Source organism: Rhinolophus sinicus, linkage group LG05, assembly GCF_036562045.2.
Source record: "Rhinolophus sinicus isolate RSC01 linkage group LG05, ASM3656204v1, whole genome shotgun sequence".
NCBI lineage: Eukaryota > Metazoa > Chordata > Mammalia > Chiroptera > Rhinolophidae > Rhinolophus > Rhinolophus sinicus.
In genome coordinates, this window is record NC_133755.1 from 103,931,572 (window position 1) to 103,955,036 (window position 23,465).

Here is a 23,465-nt window from a genome sequence, read left to right on the forward strand (position 1 = left end):
TGGCTGGTCTCTTGGTGCCTTATTGATACATTTAACCCTGCCTACAGCTCTGTAAATGGACTCTTCAGTGAAATATTTTTAGTTGACCATCTGAGTAAAATTCTCTTCCATGCCAGGACTCCAACAGATACACATAAATCTTTAACTGCAAAGGAGGCTAGAAAACTAGGGACAGGAGAGTCACAGTGATACAGATAAACTATGATCCATTGCCTGAAATTGGGCACATGTCACTATGGACAAATAACAAAAAAACAACAGGGACATGGGGATTTGATGGGTACGTAACATTGTTTACAATTAGTGATAGTTGAAAAAGCAACCTGAGTGATTGTGTCTTTCCCATTTTTTAATTGCCCTCAACTAATAATGTCTGGAAAAATATATTTCTGCTAGTAAGTGTATAACAATACCTTAATCTTATAGAAAGCTTTGCAATCTATAATGTGCCTTCATATATGTTTTCTCATATGATCCTTGCAAGTACTCCTGTAAGGTAAGACAGGCATTTTTATCCCCATTTTACAGATGAATAAACAGAAGTTCAGGGAGAATAAACACATTGCCTTGGGTCACATAATTAGTAAGTGGCAGAACTAGAAAACAATGTCAGGTTTTCTGCCTCAAAAATCAGGCCTCCAGAGCCAAATCTTGGCCTACCAGTGTGTTGGGTAGGGCCATGCAAAAGAAAAAAAAAAAATGTCTTCCACAGCTTTTCTGATTCCCAGTTGCCAGCATCTACCAGCACAGAAAATAGAGAACTCGCGAGTTTCCTTTAAAAACATAGTCTACTTCCAACTGAATCAATAAAGAGCATGAGTTTTGAAATCCTATAAACATTTATTGGATTCATGGCTCTACCACTTACTTAGTTGTACGCCTTTTGGGCAAGTTACCTTCCATGAGTTTTACTTTCCTGTTCTATAAAATGTAGATATTAAGTACTCATCTAACAATATTGCCATGAGATCTAAGTTAAATCATTTATGCAAAGTTATTAACTTTAACTTAATAAATGTGACATTTTACATGCTTAACTACTAAAATTCTAAATTATCTTGGATTCTATAACAAAAGTTAAGAAGTTTTGCATTTTATTCAGAAACAGCATTAATGTAGTAGTACAGAGAAAGCAAATAAGTTTATCCAACAATGCTCAAATAGGATTAAACTTCAAAAGTTACCACACAATTCCCATGGCTTCGATCATTCACAAGATAGCTGACATTAATATAGATTTGTTATGTGGCAGGTGTCAGGAAGTAAATTTTCACGTTTCTAAACAGTTAGAGCTTTCTGGAAAAATTTTACTGGGACTTGGGTTAAAGGACAAGCTTTGAAATCCAAAAAATTATTGAATAGATAGCAAAAGATTTACCTCCCAAGAGGTACATGTTTGAATTTCTAGGGGCAGATGAGACCTAAAGCCACAGAGACTTTCTAAGAGTTCTCTGCCTAGAAGCACTTATCTTCCCCAGGAGATAGCTATTAAATTCAAAAGGGATATAAATGCTAAAAACCCAGGATCCTTCCTCTTCTCATCTCAGGGAGAATTTGTCTACAGTTGGGAGCAATGGTATTTCTCTGCCTTTCTTGAAAGATGAGGAGCGTCTTCTATAGAAGCTCCAGATTCGTGTTTTTTGGTTCCTCTCCTACAGTACAACACATACCCTCATGTGTAGGCCTGTCCGTCAGATCTCATTGCATCATCTCAGCAAGGGGAAGAATTAGGGGGAAATGCAACAAATACAGTTATTTGTGTAAGTAATCTGTCCCTGTCCCAGCAACTTCATGCCTGCTTTCAGGATAATAAATAAAATCATTAAACACTTATCACCAGGCACTAATTAAGTGAATTAACCCATTTATTCCTCATAACAATACTGTGCCTCAGTGTCCACTAATTGGTTTTGAGCTGTCTGTTAAAGGTCACAACTCCTGAGTGTAGCTCTGTGTTACAGCTACTCTTCTCTCTCTGGGTTCTAATAACCCTCTCACCCTTCAGAAAAATAACTCTGAGTTATTTTTCTATGTTAAGACGGGACACTGAGGCACAGAGATAACAATTTAATTTGCTCAGAGCCTCCCAAATAGTAAATAGCAAAGACAGGATTTGAACCGAGAGAGTCTAGCTCCAGAAGCGATGCTCTCTGAATGGCATGCCATGATACCTCTAACCAGTAATCTTTCTCACTGAGTACTTGTGGTTCACATTGAACCAGTACTAGTCACTGTGTCTCATAACTATAAGTCTCTTACTCAATCATGCCGAATGATTTCCTTTCCCAGTTAAAAAAAGAAATGTATAAGGAAATTATCCTTCTGCCTACTTTTGGTAGGTCCAGAAAGTATACATGTAGCTGTTTAATGCTTAATATAAAACACTCTCTCCTTAAAATAATTCTGCTTTCAATGGGCTACATATAGGGAGTAAGTATTCCTGTGTTGATGGTTATGGGTTAAACTGATAGGTTAATTTATGAGTCCCTTTTTCTGCCACTTTAATTAAGATAAAATTGTCTCTGATATTTGAGTTGCTTTAAGAATTCTTGGCATAAAATTATTATACTTTCCCACTCAGTTCAAGCAACCTCTGTATATGGAGTCATGGGACTAGCAGGAAACGGTTTTGAAAAGCGTTTATTTAAACAAAGGAGTAGGCAGTGTTAAGAGAAATCAACAAAGGCTGGTGCAGCTCCTCAATATCAGGAAAAATTAGGAGCCATTACCACCTCTTGGTCTGAAGGGTGAGAGGGTTATTAGAACCCAGAGAGAGAAGAGTAGCTGTAACACAGAGCTACACTCAGGAGTTGTGACCTTTAACAGACAGCTCAAAACCAATTAGTGGAAACTCAGCAAAAAGCAATCTGGAGGAATAAATACTCAAAACCCATTCCCTGCCCCTTATCAGATCTCCACTGGTACCTCCTGTTGGACAAACCCAACCTGAAACCAGAGGGGGAGAGAGCATTTGGTATAGTGCATAAAAGTCAGCCTCTCAGGACACAAACCAGAGTGAAGAAGGTGCAGAGGCTAATCATGGGAAAGAAACAGAAAATACCAAGCACACTCTAGACATGAACTTTTCCCTGTTATCTTTTCTTTCAAAGGAACTTTTCTCCTTCAAAAAGCAGTTTCTCATTCATTAGCTACATGTGTTTCAAAGCAAGACGTACACAGTTAAGAAACTTCTCTGTAATTAACAACAAAGTTATCATGTGCCTCAAGCCTTTTTTCTAGGAAAGAGAGCCCTGATCCACCATGGAAATATTGGCTTAGTCAGAGGACACTGACCTGCAGTTGGAGATCCCAGAAGATAAGACTAGCATCAAAGGAACACAGCCTGAGGCCAACCAAGAAGGAACAACCAAATGAGATTTGTAGAGAAACTGGACTCTGTTCCAGATAACCCATGTTCAGCCAAGGAGAAGATTTGATTAAGACTGAAGAATAGAGAAAATTGAAGTTTACTGAGCACTGTATCTGTCAGGTTTTACATGTATTATTTCATTCAAAGAACAAACTATGAAACTTCTGTTTAAGAGCTAACTGTTATTTACTATTTTTGGCATATCTGATAAAAGAAGTTAAATGAATACTAATAGTGATAAATAAAGTTATAACAAGAACCAGGTGGATGGGTCCCTTAGCTTCCACATTCTTCCCATCCAACCACCCCCCCAACCCACAAAGTCTATTATCTATACAATAGCCAAAGTGATTATTTTGAAATATAAGTCAAACAATGTTCCTTTTCTGCTTAAAATTCTCTAATGATTCCCCATTTCATTTACAATAAAATCCAAACCTTACCAAATCAACAAAGCCCTATCAGAATTTTTCAAACCATACATCATGCCTCATTCATAGGTAATAAAAAGGGTCTCTCCAAAAACCCACAGGAAAGTACACCTCTTCCTTTCTTCAGGTTCAAACAGCACATCCTCAGATTCCCAGAAAGAACTTTCCTGACCACCTGATCTAAATAGTCCCACCAACATCTTCACTCTCATTTTCCTTACCCTACTTTATTTTTCTTCAAGTCTTTATTATTAAATGAAACGTCAGGTATTTGTTTGTTTGCTTGTTTCTGTCTCTTTACTAGAATTTAAACTCTATGAGAACAGGGACTTTATTGTGTGCACTACTGTGTGTCCCTGCCTAGAACAATAGGAGCTCAAAAAAAACTGTTGAATCTATTGGATGGATGAATGGGTGGAGGGAGGGAGGGATGAAGTAATGGGGTGAGCTTGTGGAAATAATATGCAAAGAGGACCCTGGACCTGACAGAGGACCCAGTTTCCTTTTAGAGGATCCACATTGTCTCACCACCCCCTGCTGTACAGCTCCCTACCCCACCCCAAACACAAACACACACTCACACACACACAAAATACACATTGCTCTCACTGCCACCTTCAGGACTCTGCCTACTGCTAACAACAAGAGAGATTGTTGGACAAGTAAGCCTCCAGCCAGCTGGTGGTGGGGAGAAGAGTGTGGAGTATCTGTGTATCTGCCTTAACCTGCCTAGACTGAAGACTTAAAGGGACGCCCCGAAGCAGGATTGTCTAAAGAACTTAGCACACCACTCTAACGCCTGTCGCCAGCTAAAGGCTTCACTGTGATCAGCAAGAGCCCCACCTAGCTCAGATCCTTGGCACCAAGCTTCATCTCTTAAATTCTCAGACTCTTACTTCAGCCTACCTTGTCCACAAATCCAACCTTATTCAGAACATTTTTACCTCAGAAATCCAATTAGTTACACTGAATAAACATGTGGCAAATTTCAGTAACTCATCAACCAGAAAACAGTTAATTTCATAGTCCATGCAATTTATTCCAACTCTTAAGAGAGAGGAAAGAAATATTTATTTCTTAAAGCAATCGGCATTAGTTATTAATAAGAAATACATCAAAACGAATTGTTTTCAAAATAAATGAATTGGTCCACTCCATTTGCAAGTATGCTGGCCCTGTGACCACGGACACTTTACTCCCAGGTTTTGCTGCCTGTTCACCCCAGATTGGCCTTCTTGGGACCCTTAAAAGGAGGGGAGAAATGACCACCATTCCGCAGATGGCAAGGCTGAGGGTTAACACAGAAAGGCAGGGGCAGACTGGCCCCAAGCACGCTAATTGGGATTTGAGGCCCATCTACTCCACAGAGTTTCAAAGAATGAGAAGACATTCTTAGAAAACATAAGAACTTATTTATTCATTCATTCAACAAATGTTTATTTGCCAAATATTAGTGGCCTAACCTGTGCCAGTCACAGCTCTAAGCATTGGAGAGAAAATGATGAGGGTAGGCAAGGTATCTGCCTCCATGAAGCATACGTTCTTGGTGGGAAGATAAGAAAAATAAACAATAAGCCAGTAAACCAATAATATAATAGAATTGTGTTAGAGAGTGATAAGTCCATGCAGGAAACAAAATGTAAAGAGATAGAGAGTGAATGAGCATCTGAGAAAGGGAGGGAGTGGGGTAGGAAGTACGTTAGCCAAGGAAGTCATGGAAAGCCTCTCTGAGTAGTGTCATCTCAGCTGACTGATGGAAAGGAGCCAGCCATGCAACGATCTGGAAGAAATCTGGCAACAGGAACAGCAAATTCAATGACTCTGAGGTATGAATAAACTTTGGCGTGTTTGAGGAAGAAGAAAAAAGATTAGTATGGCTAGACCCTGGTGAGCAAGGAAGAGAGTTGAAGGAGGTAAGATCAGAGAGATAGCAGACTCCAGACCAAATACATACTACCCTGTTTCCCCAAAAATAAAACCTAGCTGGACAATCAGCTCTAATGCATCTTTTGGAGCGAAAATTAATATAACACCTGGTCTTATTTTACTATATTATTTACTATATTTTACTATACTATAAGACCGGGTCTTATATAAACTAAACTAAATTAACATAATATATAATATAATGTAATACTGGGTATAATATAATTAATATAGTATACCAGGTCTTATATTAATTTTTGCTTCAAAAAATGCATTAAAGCTGATTGTCTGGATAGGTCTTATTTTCGGGGAAACATGGTAGGTCCAAATACATGTTGTTAATGTTGTGAAGCAATGCAAATGCTAAAATAATTCTTAAAAGAGAGAATCTATAATGTAAAAAAATTAATAATCATCCAAGGGAAAAAAATCCCAATTAATACTAATAACAAACTGGTAAAGAAGGGAGAATCAAACAGGAAGTAAAAGGGAAATTATTCATTACATCAGGGAAGTCAGAATATATGATGTTAGTCTTTATTTTGAGAAATAAAGAATAATAGCTGATTTCTAAAATTTTACATATAAGTGAATAAAATAAAAAAGAATGTGTCATTTCCAAATGATTAGACAAAACAAAGCCAAAATAACTTTCATTTATACAGAAATAGAAAAGACAGAGCTCAAAAGAAGTGACACAAATAAGTCCCAACATCAGTGATCACAATAAATGACCAGTGGGTCCAAAATCAACTGTTGTTAATAACAGTCATGATTTAAAGTTATAAAGAAATATTAATAAAAAATATATGATGAAATATTAATGAATGTAAGTCATTAAATAGGACATAAAACAATATAACATATTGACATATTAATTAGTTCAACAAAGTATAACTTTCATTAAAACATATTATAAATAGCATAACATTAAAATAAATAAAAACTATTAGAATTATATGGTAATGCAGAATAAAATATTAAACAAAGATAAATTTCCAGTATGGGGAAGATAAATTATTTGCTTAATGGCGTTGAGATAAGTGAGTCACCATTGGGAAACAATAAAAATTAAACCAAAAAAAACTCCAAATGGGTTAATGAACCCATAAAAATAACAAAACATAGAAGCATTTTTAATAAGTTTGCAGTTATAAAATACCATTCCAAATATGACACCAAACTCAGAAACCATACAAGAAAAAATGGGTACATTTGATTATATTTAAAAATACTGAATAAGAAAACTTCAAACAAAGGCAAATGACAAACTGGGAGAAATACTGCAATTTATAACACGAACAAGTACTTTCCTTAATATATAACCAATAAGAAAAGTACAACAATTCCATAGAAAAATGGACAAAGCCTAGAACAGCATTCCCAGAAAAAGAAATCCAGATAGCTTTGAGAAATATGAAATGACATTCACCCTCTTAAAAAGAGAAAAGAAATTAAAACTACACTGCAATACCATTTCTTAAACCAATCAGATTGTCAAAGATCTAAACATATGCTAACTTATAATTCAAGGCTGAATCTGATATCTGCCTACTACTAGATAATGAGTTTCTTATTCTGTCTTGCTTTGCCTCCCCCAAAGTACATAATGCATAATAGGACCTCAATAAATGTTTCTTGAATAGACTCGCTAATGAAGGAAAGGCACTCAGCACTGCTCATTGTAGAAGCTGTGTCTGAGTTTGAAAATAATTGATGGGTTTATTATTTGTTGGAATTCTGGAAATTCTAAAAGCATTTTTCTCTCATAAGAATTAGTACAAAAACCAACTGATTCCCCCCAAATTAGGTCTCCCTCTCTCTAATCTCTGCCTACATTACCATGACACCTTGTAATATCTTAGAAATCATTAGGTCGACATTGCACTAATGAATATTTGATATTTTTAAATATTATAAGCACATATGTATATAATTCAATAGGAACTATTTTTGTTTTAGTTTCAAGCCCATGGGATAAAATCCAAAGTATGAAACAGGAAATCATTTTACATTCTGGTTTCAAACCACCTTTTCCGTCTCATCTTGTCATTCCCTTTGGACCACTCTTGTACTCTCTCTTCAAATCACCCCGACTACTTTCTATTCTCCAGATCTAATATGCATTTTCACATCTCCAATCCTTCCAAATTCCCTCTGCTAGAAAGGCTGTACCTTTGAGCCCCACCCCAGTAGACTATTTGTCAAAATGTCAAGGTCCAATTCAGAAGTTGAATCTTCCTTCCTCATCCACGTGGTCCATCACCCTGGTCAGAATTTATTACCCTTTCCTCTGTGTTTCCATAACCTTATTTATGCTTCTCTTCTAGCTTTTAAATCCTCTGATTGCCTTTTTGTTCATTGTGATTACTTTTTATTTATTCAACATTGATTCATTCATTCAAAAAATATTTATTGAGTATCTATTATATTTCAGGTGCTGGTATGTATGTATCAGTTTAAAAATAAAAGGAAACAGACTGAAAAAAAAAAGTCTGTGAAGTCCTCATGGAGCTTACGTTCTAGTCATGAAGAAGTTTTGAGTTCCATGACTCAAAAATGAGTATCCCTGTCCTCACCACCAAACTCAAGGTCTTTCCTACATTGAGCAGGTACTCAAAGGCTCTGCCAGCCTATTCCCCCTTTGTCATAGATAACTGTTTCTCTGCACTTCACACACACAAAAAAAGTTTTGTTAACTGAAATATGCCAAGAGAGTATGGAGATTGTCTAAATATTTTGAAGGAATCTAAATAATTAAACAGTGAATCCCATTGCCCTAACCAACAGCAGTTGACCCACACATGATAGCAGTCAGCTAGAGTATTTGTTATCACTTAGGAATAACGGTTTGTTTCATCATCAGACATTAATGCTGACAGTCTACTAGTATGTACCAGGTATCATCTGAGGGCTTCCTGCATTCACCCATTTAATCGTCTCAACAACTCTAAGAGATAGTATTATTTCCTTTTCATAGATATGGAAATTGAGAAAAGCAGGTTAAATCACATACCCCAAATCACATAGCTGGTAAGGCATTTGATTCAGGCAGTCTGGCTCCTACATCAATGTTCTTACTCATTACATATTAAGAACACAGAAAGTGCAAATCTTTGTCTTAAGTTTGGTAGCCTAAGATGATTACAGATGATTGATTACAAATGCAAGAAGACTGTTACACTAGTGGGATCATTTTTATTAGGTTCTTTCATTTGTAAGAAATAGAGTTGTTGTTGTTTTTAATTTACCTGAAACAGTGTGAGAGGAAGAAGGATGATAAGTTCACACATATATTAAAACCCAGAAAATCGAAAGCCATTTAGAATCAGCCCTACAGGGCCAGAAGCCAGAAGGTCTTTCTGATTCCTAAACTTTCTTACAGATCTAAGGAGCAGGACTTCCAGAATGTTCTTTATTCTAACGTTCCACTGTTAGCCTATCTGCTCCTGTGTGTCCCCTTCTCTTTTGTTATCAATTAGTTTTCTTTCTTCTCAGTTAAATTCCAAAGAAGTATCTGATTGAATTAGTTTAAAACTATTTAGAGAGAGCCTTTTGTTCCAGGCCCACTCCTGGACAATTAGCATGCTGAGGAAAGCTGCCCTTGAGTCCAATTCTCTCTCCAGTCAACTAAGGGTAGGCTGAGGGAAGGGAGACAACAGAGTTACTTTGCCCAAAACATTTGAGCTAAAACAAAGCCTGGGCATGGGTAGCTTCCCTGGAAAAGTGCTACGTGTTTAGCTGACCCTCTCATTGTCATGCTTCATATAAGAATTAAGGATATTTGGTAATTACCTTTCATGTAAGAATAGATGTAAAGAATTATATTCTTAATAAATTTCTTAATATTTGTGGAAGTTTTGTAAATTCTCACCTGAATTACCTGTTAACCACGATCTTCTTTCCACCCTAAACCTTCATCATCTATTCTCCACACTGAAGCCCTAGCGATCCTTCTAAAGTATGTAAGGTTATCTCAAAATCATCAGGTCCTCTTCAATGCTCTCCAAGTTAAAGCAAGAGTCCAGACAATGGCCTAAAAATGCACATGGCACTCTACTTCTCATCTCACTGATTACATCTTTTCCCTCTCACTCTGCCCAGCAAAAACCTTTTCACTGTTTCTCACACACACCAAGGATACTCCCACCCAAGTCTCTGCATTGGCCATTTCCTTGACCTGAGATACTGTTCCCACATAGCTCTTACCTCTTCCAGTCTTTGTGCAAATCACACCATCTCAGTAAGGCCTACCCTGGCCACCCGATTCAAAACTACAATTATCTCTCATGCCTCCAACCTATCTACCTTTACTCTGCTCTATTGTTTTCCCATAATGCTTAATAGTATCTAACACACTTTACCATTCATTAATTTATTGTGTTTATCTGTCTATTTCTGGTAGAATATAAGTTCCACAAGGTCAGGGATTTTGTCTCTTTTGTTCACTAGTATGTCTTCTTCACTAGAACAATACCTAAAACTTAGAGTATGCACCCAGTAAAATGTTTGTTGAATGAATAAATAAAATAGCCATTAATTATGCTATTAATCCATCCTACTTCCTATACCTAAGAGTATTGATACATGATTAAAATGACTTTGAGCTTTTCAGTTAATTCTGGATATTAACTTGGTGTTGGTTGGGGATTTTATTTGACCCAAGAAAAATTCAGAATAGTTGGAGAAAGTGAAGTTCAATAAGAATCACTTTTCCATTTAACAGTTGTTAGCAAAACAGATTTGTTTATTCATTTTTGAAAATCTTTCTAAAATAGTGTAGACTTTTCTGTCACTGTGCCTACCAATAGCAGCCTTTCCTTTTTTATAAACAGTTCTGGAATGCAATATCTGCTAAATGTGAGGGCTGGCATGTCTCTACCACAAATAAAGTACTAATTTTTTTTGACATCTATTGTGACCACTCAGAGGCTTATTTTATGTTCAGGTTCTCAGCTGCAGATTTGGGTTGGGGCTGCCAGAAGTCTGACTACTAAATAAGCACTGTCACTTATATTTAGAATTTAAATGGTAGTCTACAAAATAGAATATCTGGTTTAGCTACCTTACTTGGCTTTATGTTACTAGGATTCTTTTGGGATTTTAAAAAATTGAGTATTCATGTATATAAATATTCCTGGTACAATCTTAGCATTCCTATTACTTTGGAAACTATATATATCATAAATACTTTAGTACTTTTCATGTCAAAATATTTTACTTATTTATGCCGCCAACCTCTCAGCAGTCTTCATGGAACTCCCTAGTTTGCAAATGCTGATTTTGGGTATAAGAATGCTATAAGGCATATTATTGATACTTAAATGATGCCACTTACCCATAACTCAAGGTGAGAAATCCAACGAAGTTGCCCAGTGGATTTTAGATGCCATTCTACAAGAAACTAAAGAGCTGTGACCATTAAAAAAATTTGTCAACAATTGTCATCTGATTCTCATAGTTTCCCAAAGATATGCTTCTTTCATTAAAATATTATCTTGTATAGCTGTACCTCATAAGATAATAATATTTCATCTCAGAATGAGGTGCTTTTAAATTGAGAACAAAACAATCTCTTCTTCAAGTTGTAAAGTACTTGGCAAACCTTCAGGATAAAAGGCATTGTACAAATAAAGAACATTACTATCTCACTATGCCATTTCACAATGTCCTAAATATTTTTTTGTTGGGTTAGGAAAACAAAATAAAACTTAAAAAATACTCATCAAGTACAAAGAGGAATCTGGACATCTTAAATTCCTATATCAGAGAAACAGCAATTCAGATTTTTGTAAAAAATTAAAAATCAGCTTATACCTAAATATCCCATGACTTCAGCCTTATTTACTGAATGTTCCATGGAGGATTAAGTATCCCTAAGCATGAGTCAAAAGAACAACTCTGTGAATCTATGAAAAGTTAACAAATTTGCTCTAGTTACATGATACATTATACCAACATTTTTATGTTCTCTTTTTTCCTAAATACCTATAAAATGACAGTTACAAATTTTTAAACAGAGACAGCAGAGAACAAGCAATTCAACATAAGGGGTGGAGGGGACATAAAAGAAAAAAAAGAGGGAGAGATGGGGAAAAAATATATCTAGGATAATGGTGAATAGAAATCCCAAGATGACAAGTGTTCAAATACCTAAAAAGCAACCATCCAAAGTGGTCAAAAAGACAAAGGATATCACCCACACACACAAAAAAAGAATATCTGATGTGTGAGCTCCTCAGAAGAGATTTTTTCTCTTTTTCTTTTTTTTACTCTATAGGTAGAATTTGGGAATAAATTAGTCACCAAATCACAGACAAAAAAAAAAAAAAAAAAACAGAGAGAGAGAGAGAGAGAGAGAGAAACAAAACTCTAACTCTGAACAATGTCAGTTCCAGGAAATACAAGTTGAACAAGAGGTATAAACATAGCATACTATGTAGCTTAGCTGTAAATAATAGCCATATAATAACATAAACACAGATTATTGACTGAACTTAAAAAAAGTAATACTACATGTTTCAGAATTCCAAAGATGGCGAAGTAAGGTGAGCTGCTCTCACCTCCTCTCACGACCACATCAAAATTATAACTAAACTACAAACTGACCACCACTGAGAATCACTTGAAATCACACTGAACTGAAGCCCTCCAACTAAGGACATACAGAAAAAGCCACCTCGAGACTGGTAGGAGGGACAGAGATGTAGAACAGGCTGGTCCTATTCCCATGTGTGACCATTAAAAATTGAGAAGGATATCTCAACTGCAGAGGTCCCCCCTGAATGATCAAGGGGTCCCAGCCCCATACCAGGTTCCCAGCCCAGTGTTCCAGTGCCAGGGAGAGAAGTCCCCATAAATTTTGGTGTGTAAACCAGCAGAGGTTGTGGTTGAGTGAGATGAAGGGCGGCTGGAGTCCTCCTAAAGGAACCATGCATGGACTTAATGAAGGAATCACTGATTCTGAGCTCCAGAGCTAGGGCAGCAGCTGCAGAGGTGACAGGGACATACAGGGTGGAACTTAGTTGTCTGGCATCAGGATAGGGCCTGAAGGGACAGCTTTCTTGCAGACAGAGGAACTGACAGAAGCCACTGTTTCTTTGTTGAGCCCTCCCTATCCCTGTGTGAGAAAGCATGCAGCCACCATATGAGTCTCCATCAAGCTGATTGATGTCATTCATTCACAACATCCTGGTGATTCTGAGACCATGCACCACCCAACTTTCAGGCACAGCCAAGCCGCTTCCAGGGGCTTTCTCGTACAAACTGCCTCCCTTGGCTCATGCTAAAGACTTTCCTAGGGTCTTTAGAAGATTTGCAAAACCCAAACAAGCAGCATCTGGCTTCAGCATGTCCCGTACCTCTAGGTGAGCAGCCCTAACCCCAGTACTAGTGGCAGCCAGCCTTGGTTTGTGGCTTGGGCTCTCAAGGCACCTCCAAGCACAATACAGACAGCAGCTATCTCTGGATTGCTTTGTGGCTCATGCCAGGTATCCCAGGCAGGGTACAGACTGTGGCTGAACTTGGCCTGCAGGCGGTCCCCTCCCAGGAGGCCCCAGGACTGGAGGGCCAGCAGCCAGCTTCAGACTGGGCCAGAACATCACCCAGTCACTACCAAGGATGACATACCCAAAGGGCAGGCTGGGAAGGCACCATAGCCCTGCTAAAGCAAACCTTGCTCTGTAGGGTCAGCCCCTGCACAACAGCTCCTCCACTGTAGTCACAAGCAGTCCTCACAAACAATCAGCCTGAGTGTCAATTCCTTCCACTGACATTCAAACAGCAAACAAGGCTCAACTATGACAGGAGGGCACACACAACCCACACAAGGGACACACCTAGAGCACCCAGCTCTGGTAACCAAGGAGACTGCACTGCTGGGTCCCACAGGACACCTACTACATAACCCACTCTACCAAGACTGGGAGGCATAGCAGCCCTACATAGAAACAAACACAGGGAGGCAGCCAAAATAGGGAGACAAAGAATCATTTCCAAAATAAAAGAACAGAATAAAACTTCAGAAAAAATAACTAAACAAAATAGAAACAAACAATCTACCACATGCAGAGTTCAAAACACTGGGTATAAGGATGCTCAATGAACTCCAGGAGAACTTCAACAAAGAGATAGGAAGCATAAAAATGGAGATAGAAAACATAAAAAAGAACCAGTTTGAAATAAAGACTACAATAACTGAAATGAAGACTACATTAGAGGGAATCAACAGTAGATTAGATAAAGCAGAGGATCCAACCAGCGATTTAGGAGATAAGATAGCAGAAAACACCTGATTAGAACAGCAAAAAGAAAAAAGAGTACAAGAAAATGAGGAGAGTTTATTTAAGGGGTCTCTGGGATAACATCAATTGTACCAACATTCGCATTTAGGGGTACCAGAAGTAGAAAAACAAGAGCAAGGAATTGAAAACCTATTTGAAAAAATAATGATGGAAAACTTCCCTAACCTGGTGAAGGAAATAGATATACCAGCCCAAGAAGCTCAGAGAGTCCCAAACAATATGAACCCAAAGAGGCCCACATCAAGACACATCATAGTTAAAATGCCAAAAGTTAAAGACAAAGAGAGACTCTTAAAAGCAGCAAAAGAAAAGCAGTTAGTTACCTACAAGAGAGCTTCCATAAGACTGTCAGCTGATTTCTCAACAGAAACTTTGGAGGCCAGAATGGACTGGCAGAAAATATTCAAAGTGATGAAAAGCAAGGACCTATAATCAAGATTACTCTACCCAGCAAAGCTATCATTTAGAATCAAAGGACAGATAAAGAGCTTCCCAGACAAGAAAAAGCTAAAGGAGTTTATCACCACCAAACCAGCATTACAAGGAATATTAGAAGGACTTCTTTAAGATGAAAAAAATAAATAATAAATATGAATAATATTCTAAAATAGCAATAACTACATACCTATCAACAATTACTTTCAATGTAAATGGATTAAATGCTCCAATCAAAACACAGGGAAGCTGAATGGATAAAGAAACAAGATCCTTACATATGCTGCCTACAAGAGACTCATTTCAGATCGAAAGACACACAGAGACTGAAAGTAAAGGGATGGAAAAAGATATTTCATGAAAATGAAAACAAACAAACAAAGCTGGGGAAGCAATACTTATACCAGACAAAATAGGCTTTAAAACAAAGACTATAACAAGAGACAAAGAAGGACCCAGTAATCTCACTTCTGGGTATTTATCCAAAGAAACCCAAAATGCTATTTCAACGGAACATACTCATCCATATATTCATTGCAGCATTATTCACAATAGCCAAGATATGAAGCCAATCTGAGTTTCCCTGAATGAATGAATGGATAAAGAGGTGGTACATATATACAATGGAATATTACTCAGCCATTTAAGAAGAATGAAATTTTGCCATCTGCGACAACATGGTTGGACCTGGAGGGTATTGTACTGAGTGTGGTAAGTCAGACAGCAAAAGACAAATGTCATATGATTTCACTTACAAGTGCAATCTAAAGAACAAAATAAAAAATCAAACAAAACATCAACAAACTCATAGATACAGAAAACATTTTGATGGTTGCCAGATGGGAGCGGTGTTGGGGGTCATTAAAAAAGGAAAACGGATTAAGAAGTACAAATTTGTTGTTACACAGTAGTCATGGGGATATAGACTATAGCATAAGGAGTACAGTCAATAATATAGTAATAACTATGTATAGTGCCAGGTGGGTACTAGTCAGTGGAATCACTTCTCAAATTACATAAATGTCTAACCACTATGTTATACACCTGAAATTAATATAAAATAATATTGAATGTCAACTGTAATTGAAAAAATTTTAAAGGGGGGGAAGATAAAGGGGAATAAGAAGTTCAAAGTTGCAGGTATAAAACAAATAAGCCTTGGGGATATAAAATACATCATAGGAAATATAGTCAATAATATTGCGATAGTGTGGTACAGTGTCAGATGCTTGCTGGACTTATCATGGTGATCACTTCTTTAGCATAGGGAATATAATCAATAATATGGCAATAACCCTGTAGGTACTGTTGAATAACTATGATGTATACCTGAAACTAATATAATATTGCATGTTGGGTATATTTTAATAAAAATCTTTTTTAAAAAGTAATACTACACATTTTAAGAAATCTGAGATCTGGAGAAGTATCTGAATGTGTGTATGTGAAAGAAAGAGAGAGAGAGAGATCATCACTTTTCTTAGTAGAAAAGCAATAGATAATGTCTAAAACTAAAAAATTAATTCCTTAAGAAGCATGTTGTCTATAAACATAAAAGGAAATACCAAAAAGAAACAGCTGAAATATTTGAAAGTGATTATTTCGGGGAAGTGAAAATCAGAAGTGAAAAAAAATCAAAAGGGACAGGGGACTGCCTTTTAATATAAGTCTAGTAATACCATTTCAAAAGTATTCATTAATAGAAATAAATTTAAAATTTAAAAAAAAACAAAGCTATGTAAAATGAGCAACATTCAGAGAAATATACCTGTATATATTTTACGCATCTATTGAAATGATCATTTGATTTTTAATCTATTGATATGGTACGTTGGTTGATTTTCATATTTTAAACTAAACATGAATTCTTGGGATAAACTCATTTGGTTATGCTGTATTGTGTTTATATATCACTGAATTCAATTTTCTAATAATTTGTTAACAATATTTAAATTGTATCTTCATTAATGAAGGATAGTGGAGTTTTCTTTTCTTTTAATGTCTCTTAGAGTAATGCTGGCCTCATAAAATGGGTTGGGACATGTTCTCTGTTTTCTGGAAGAGCTTGTGTAGAATTAGTATTATTTCATCCTTAAATCAAGTAGTTGGTAGAATTCACCAATGAAGCCATCTGGGCCTGGGATTTTCTTCATAGAAAAGTTTTTCCCTGTAAGTTCTATGGTTTTTAATAGATACAGAATTATTCAAGTTTTCTATTGCTTCTTGCATGAACTTTTGTAGTTTGTGACTTCAAGAGAATTTGCCTAGTTCATCTAACTTTCCAAATTTATTGCCACAAATTATTAATAATACTCCTTTTCTATGCTTTTTAAAGCATCTGTAGTAATTGTAATGATGTCTCTTATCTCATTCCTAATATTGGAGCAACCTATTCTCTCTCACTCTTTTTTTTTGTCAGTCTGGCTACAGATTTATCAGTTTTACTGACCTTTGTAAAGAATAAGCGTTGCATTCTATTGATTTTTCTTTATAGTTTTCTGCTTTCTCTTTCACTAATTCCTTCTCTTATTTTTATAATTTCCTTTCTTATGCTTACTTTGGGCTTAATTTGCTCCTTTTTCTAGTTTCTTAAGGTTGAAGCTTAAATCAGCGATGTGAGATCTTTCTTCTTTTCTAATGTAAGCATTTAAGACTAAAATTTTCCCACTATGTACTGTTTTGGCTACACCCACAAATCTTAATGTATTATACTTTTATTTAATTCAGTTCAAAATATTTTATAATCTCAATTGTGGTATCTTGTGTTATTTAGAGTGTATTGTTTAATTTTCAAATATTTGGGGGTTTTCCATATCTTTCCATTATTAATTTCTATTTTAATTCTATTGTAGCCAGAGAACATACTTTGTATTATTTTATTTGAATCCAGTTAAACTTATTGAGATTTGTGTTGTGGTCTAGAGTACGGTCTGTCTTGGTAAATATTACATGTGCATTTGAAAAGAATATGTGTTCTGCTGCTGTTGCATGATATTTGCCATAAATATTAAATAGGTCAAGTTTGTTGATTAAGTTGTTCAAGTCTTCTATGTCTTTACTGGTTTTCTATTTGTTCTATTAATTACTAAGAGAGGAGGGTTGAAATCTCCAACTTAGATTGTGGATTTATATATTTCTCTTTTCAGTTCTATAGTGTTTTGCTTCAGGTATTTAGAAACTGTGTTTGTAGGTATATATACACTTGAGATAGTTAGGTCTTCTTAATGAATTTACTCCTTTATCATTATATAATGCTCTCATTTATCCCTGGTAATATTCTTTATCATGATGTCTATTTTACCTGTTATCAGCATAACAATCCCAGCTTTTTTTGCTTTGTTTTGATAGCTTTGTTAGTATTTTCATGGCATATGGTTTTCTGTCCTTTTAACCAACATATGTCATTATATTTAATCTTCAAAAGAATTCTATGAATGAGGCACTATTCTCATCTCCAATTTCCATGTGAGAAAACAGAGATAGAGCATTCAACACTTCCCTAAACTGCCTCTCTACCCAGGCTTTTCCAAAGCTTAGTCTTCCTCTCCTGATGCTGCTTCTCAAATACGTCCAGATCATAATATTTTCAGTCCCAATTTTTTAAAAATTTACATTCCAATACAAATAAAATATCTAAATAATGTGTACTTTTTCCAATCACTACCATGGGATGCAGTTAGACTACTAGCATTGTACATGAGAAAAATAAAAATGTAGATTGAAACATTGATTTCCCTGACTTGGAACAAAAAAAAAAGTGGTACATTTCCTTGCTGCTTGTCTATAGATACCCATCTGGAACCCCACTTTTATTTCTTTTGCCTGTCAACTAACTTCTGTTTAAGTTAACTAATTATTTATTGACAGATAACAAGCTTAAGACTAATATCTATATTAGGAGTTTTACATTTTATTTAAGGGACTAAGCAACAACATCCCCACCTATTGGATCGCTGTTATTAGTCTATGTCTCAGAAGAGAGTGACACTATGAGTAGTGCTTCCTGGGATATGCCACACAGCCCCACAAACTCAGTGAAATCTCCTCATCGTATAGCAGCTCCTTGGAGCTTGAGTTCCAGTCTGTCACCAGACATTGCCTCTGCTCCTAAGAGACTGAAAATAGGATGACAAGCCATCATGTCTGGCACTGGCCAAAGAACAGGGCTTTGCAAGCTGTTCTATAGAAGCTCTTTTCTCAAAGCAGAGAAGGAAAGAAACAGTTACTTTGCCAACAGGTCCAGCCCCAGCACATTGTTGCTGGTTTCTCGGATTGAGTTAGTCCACAAGTTCTGTAAGCTTTACCCTGAGTATAAATATCCAACAGAATTATTTACAGTCCTTTAACCTCCACTCAGGGAATCATACTGCTTCTCCACCTAAATGTGGAGAAAGCAGCCTTCAGGATATTCAACATCTTGATAGTGAATATTCAGCCTTCAGTGTTCATTCAATAGGCATTATGCCTAACTCTCCCAGGAATGCTGCTCAGAGCTTGGCACTGCCCTCACTGTCACCTCCATCAGCCAGAGACCACTGACACTGCGAATGCCTAGAAGGTGGTCCCTTCGTCCACACTACACCAATTCCTCATTTGACTGATTTTTCTCCCCAGACTAAATTAATTTACTCATCATCTTGTAGATGTATTCATACTTTCTAAAAAATATATATATGCTGGCAATTAAATAGTCCAGGTATTTTTCTATCTAGAGTTTTTATTTTTTTAAATCACAATCAGATTGAACTAACACTTTCACATGCTGCTCCTATGCCTGGCACTAGATTGGGAACTTTCACTTATTTTGTATCATAGGAACAAAACATCAAGCTAATACTCTCACAATTTTTTCTATAGAGGTTATCATTTAATTTTATGAAGTAATCCCATATACTAATAGCATTGGAAACAAATGCCTGTGCCTACAATTTTCTAGATTTCTTCATTTCAATTTCTCCAACTATGAAAATGTTGTTTTATTTCTGTATACTTCCCTCTGGAAAAACAGGTGAACAATAATTCTCCTTAGAGAAAAACATTGAGTTGGGAGCCTAAAGTCTAGGTCCTAGGAGCCAGCTAAGGCTGGAGGTACGGCTTTGTGAAAGCCACTCAAACATTCTTTGTCTCAGTTTCACCACCTATGACATTAAAAAATTAGACAAGGTGTTCACCAGGGATTGCTCTAATTCTAAGAGTTTAAAAATCCTTCAGAGGAAGAATGTACTTTGGAAACAACTAACCAGGTATATGTTTTTTGAAGTGTTAATAATTGATAGATTGTGACACTGAAATCAGTAATACACAATTCAAATATTTACACATACCTCCCATGCGGTGTATTTTCCATTATGGGAAGGTATTGGGCAATGGAAAATTTCTCAAATACTTTTACTGGAAGAGACTAATTAGGCTCAGTTTTTTGTTACTATTATGTAAAGTTCATACCAGAGCAATAAAGATATGTGAAACCCTCTGTTTATTCAGACTAAAATATCACATTAAGAGTTATTTAGCAAGTTGTTCTCTAAGAGGCTTATAATTTGCTTTAGAGTGCTTTACTTTACATAACATGGTGATTTAACCTAAAAGACCAAGTCTATTGTTGTTAATATTGTTAACAATTATAATTCAAAATGTCAACAATATTCTCATTAATTATAGGCACTGTTCCTTGAAGTTGTCCTAAAATGGAAGTCAGAAATCAGGGTTCACATTTTTAACTCAGCCACAAACTTACCAGGCAGTAAAATGTCAAGCCATTTCAATTAACTTAAAAAAAAAAAAAAAGGAAACAATGAAAACGAAGTACTCCAATTCTACAGACAGGTAGAGACCATGTTAATTGTTCTTCATGTGTTAATATGGAGAGCTTTGAAAAACACCCCAGCTGCCTAAACGCTTGCTAAAGTTTATTACAAATTGATTATCATGTTCTTCTAAATTTTAAAATTTCAAACTGTTCATTCTGTCAGTATGAATTCCACATATATATATTTGCCCATTTTTTAAATGTTTCCCCTTTATGTGTCCTGAAGTGACCTTTTTAAAGCCTCAGTGATTACTTAATAAGGTTGGAATTCAGGGATTTGATGACCGAGTCCACATACATATTGTGGAACAGACTCTGATCCTATCTCCTTCTGGGCCTTTTCCACATCCGATCCTAGTCTTTCAAATCTGCATCTACATGGAAGTTTTCCATTCTGTAATTTTTATTACCCTTCAACTACTGGACCTTATTTATTTACTTTTAGAGCTATTGTCTTCCTTGAGTGTATTGCCAAAAATACACTATTGTTTTTCGAGTGAAAGAAAATTATGCTTTCTTTCATCATTATAGTAATTTTCCTAACAATATACAATATGTACCTGTTTTGTATTAAAACAACACATTGAGTAATTAAATGAAAATCTACATTCTTGAATGCAAATTGATACCTCAGAATTCTTTACCTTGAAATCATACTTTCTATCCTTCATTACTGGATGATGACCAATATACTTGCCTAAGCTGAATATTATTTCCCACTTACTTGTTCATTTCTATTATTAGGTGTTTTCTCAGTTCCTTCCCTTCCACTATTACTTGAGTGGAAACTGGATTTTCCAGAACACACCAGCCCAAGGGAAAAAAATAATCACAATGGTAATCAGGCATGAGGATTTTTCTGGTTCTGTCCCAGCATGTTCTGTGGAAAGTAGAGTCTCCCAAAAATTTAAGAATGTGTTCTTCTGAATATTCTTTTGACTGCTCTCTTCTATTCTTGCTCATTGAAGTGATGCCTCCTATTGTCCTTGACCTCTAAAGCAGTAGCTAGGATGACAGCATCTACTGAGATCTCTACTGCCCCACACCAAAGCATGCATGCTGCTACAGTCCACTGAAGTCTACACTGAATGCCTGGCACTGGGGTGAACCATGTGTGTCCCAGGAAAGCTTCTATCTTCTGTAGCCACTGGGCACCAGTCATTGCCATCTTGTACCCTAGATATCTCTGCTTTTTTGATTTTTATTTGTTCCCCATTTGTACTCCCTCATCTTGGGATTTAGTCCTAAATCTAAGAAACTTAAAAGAAGGGCTAATTTCTTCCCCCAAACACTAGTTGACCATTCTCAAGCTAAACCTATTGGCATCAACGTTGTGAACTTTCTCTTGCCACATGTCAAGTTATTTCCATGAAGTTCTTTGTTGCCAGAATGTTTTCTACATACACATGATCTAATTTAATCCTTATGACCACCAGCAAAATAGTTGATGCCACCTATTTTACAGATGAAATGACAAAGGCATCAGAAAATTAAATTAATTTCTTGACAAGATGAGAAGTGACAGAACCCCGCATTAAATCTGGTCTCCAAACCCCAAAACCCTGAAGTATAATATGCAGACTTCTCCATTTTTTTAATGATTTGTATTCCAAGCATGCTGCTTCCTAAACAGCATATGATACTGCTTCAGTGTCAGGGAATTTTGGTGGCCCCATGCCATTTCTTCACAAGACATGTCCAGACATGATACAATCCTAAAAGAAGCATAATGCTGGCCTCAACTCTAATTCTTATATGTAAAAGTGTTAGGATATAGTCAAAGGAGCTTGTCCTGTGGAGATAGAACTATCAAAGCATGGATACATGTTCTGCACGTATTGGTGTAGATCTCTGAGCCTCCATTTTTCTCCTCTACACATTTGGCAAATAAATATTTTCCAGGCTTAGAAAGGGCCTGGCGCTATTAGGCTTCTCTCTTCCTTGTCTTCTGCAAGCTTCAAATTCCTCTCTCTCTGTCTTCCAGATCTTTTCTAAAAGTCATAAATAAGCCTTCTCTTATTCTCCCAGGCAGAGCATTAACTCTCTTACTCTGTCAACCTATCATCTTCTTTAAACTTCTCTCTCACTGTCCATATCACATTGCCTTAGAATATCGTCCAATCTGTCTTTCCCAGGAGGCTGTGAAGTACGTGAGAACAAGGATTGTATCTTACTCAGGATGTACCCCTAGTGTCAGGAAATAATGTCTCCTGGAAAGCCCCATGACTAATGCTCATGGTTTACAGATATGAACCCCATATTTTGTTTTTCACTTTCTAAGTCTTGTTCCTTAAGCAGTTTATCGCAATCTTCTCACCTGCATGTCTCTGAGCAGAAGAGTGCGTCCAGTGGGTCCAGAGGCCTAACTCTGCACAACTTACTTGCCGTAAGTTCAAATTTTGACATCTTGATTATGAATTTGTTTTAATTTTACTGCTGTCTACTCCATAAAACAATGTGTCTAAGATCATGATAGATGAGATCATCTGAAATGAAGTGCAAATAAATATTTCTTTTTATTTTAGTAAATATGAATTTATTTTCAAATGTGTCTTTGGAGAAAATATAACAAGCTGACCAAAATGCACTGATTTCATGGATGTGTTTTCATAAATAAGAGTTATACGGGGGCTAAGGGGACCTGGGCAAAATGGGTAAAGGTGGTCAAAAGGTACAAACTTCCAGTTATTAGACAAATAATTCCTGGGGATGTAACATACAGCATGGTGACTACAGTAAACAATGTGTGTTGTATATTTGAAAGTTGTTAAAAGAGTAGATCTTAAAAGGTCTCATTACAGAAAAAAATTATAATTGTTTGGTGATGGATGTTAACTACACTTATTGTAGTGATTATTTTGCAATACATACATATATCAACTCATTATGGTATACACCTAAAACTAATACAATGTTATATGTCAATTATATATTTTAAAAATTATAAAAAGAGTACTTGAATAGCTAGATGTTTGGAAAATATTGCTGTATTGATTCCTTTATCTTTTGAGAGGAGAGATAGATAAAATGGTGGTACAAGCATAGACTCCAAAGCCAGACACCTAAGTTTAAATCTTGGCTTCCACACTATTAGTTGTGTAATGTTGGCAAAGTTCTTAACCTCTTTGTGCATCTGTTTCCCCATCATCCAGATGGAGATAATAATTGTACCTAGCTCACAGAGTTGTTCT

General features: G+C 36.2%; 1 protein-coding gene across 2 annotated transcripts in view; it reads right to left on the reverse strand.

Moving 5' to 3' along the window:
• Positions 1 to 23,465, reverse strand: part of LGSN (lengsin, lens protein with glutamine synthetase domain) — a 127,775-nt gene that overhangs the window by 83,612 nt on the left and 20,698 nt on the right. For both annotated transcript variants that reach the window (XM_074333996.1, XM_074333997.1), the window contains one exon: positions 11,066 to 11,139. The gene's annotated coding sequence lies outside the window, so the exon portion shown is untranslated. The remainder of the gene's footprint in view (positions 1 to 11,065; positions 11,140 to 23,465) is intronic.